An 815-nucleotide genomic window follows, 5' to 3' on the forward strand; every position below is an offset into this window, starting at 1 on the left:
CTCCCCCGGCTACCCCTGTCCTCTCCGCATCCCCCCTCCTTTGTGGATTTCCTGTGGGAACGTCGGCGGCCGTACGTGTGGCTGCGTGTCGCTAGGTGGTGTGTGAGTGGCATGGGGCAGGGCGGGGCGGGGCGGGGCGGTACAGGCGAGGGCGAGGGGTGTGATAACAACGCGGCCCGGGACCGCCTCCCCCTCGGGGCCGGTGCGGAGACACACATGCGCTGCATCGGCGGGGGGCGCGGGCCCCGGGCGGGCCGGCCTGGGCCTCGAGCCAGGCGGGCGCGGGCATTCCGACCTGTTAAGGGTATTGACTCTGGGAGATGAGCGTATATCAGGCTTACGGGCCGGGAACAGCGCGCGCGTTAGGGCCCGGCCGGGAGGGGCTCTCTCTCTCTGCTCAGGCACAACGGCGCGAGTGCGCGGCCCTCTGCGCGGCGAGGTGGGGCAGAGCGGCGGCCCGGGGCGCCTCGGAACAGCCGTTGGCAGTCTCCCAGGCCCTGTCTGGTCGCGGGGCGGAGCCCACACGACGAGCACGCCGGCGTTGAGCAGCACTAGCAGCAGCCGTGCGGAGCCCCCACGAGCACGCCGGCGTTAAGCAGCACTATAGCTGCCGAGCGGGGCTAGCACGAGCAAGCCGGCGTTGAGCAGTACTGTACTAGCAGCAGCCGTGCAGGGCTAGCACGAGCAAGCCGGTGTTGAGCAATACTAGCAGGAGCAGCAGCAGCAGCAGACCGTGCAGGCCGAGCGCCCCGGCGCCTCTTATCCGGCCCCGCTCGCCCACCCCCTGCCCAGCCTGGAGGGCGATAAGGGGATGG

The sequence above is a fragment of the Frankliniella occidentalis genome, unplaced genomic scaffold, assembly GCF_000697945.3.
Source record: "Frankliniella occidentalis isolate FOCC.00 unplaced genomic scaffold, Focc_3.1 Scaffold795, whole genome shotgun sequence".
Lineage (NCBI taxonomy): Eukaryota > Metazoa > Arthropoda > Insecta > Thysanoptera > Thripidae > Frankliniella > Frankliniella occidentalis.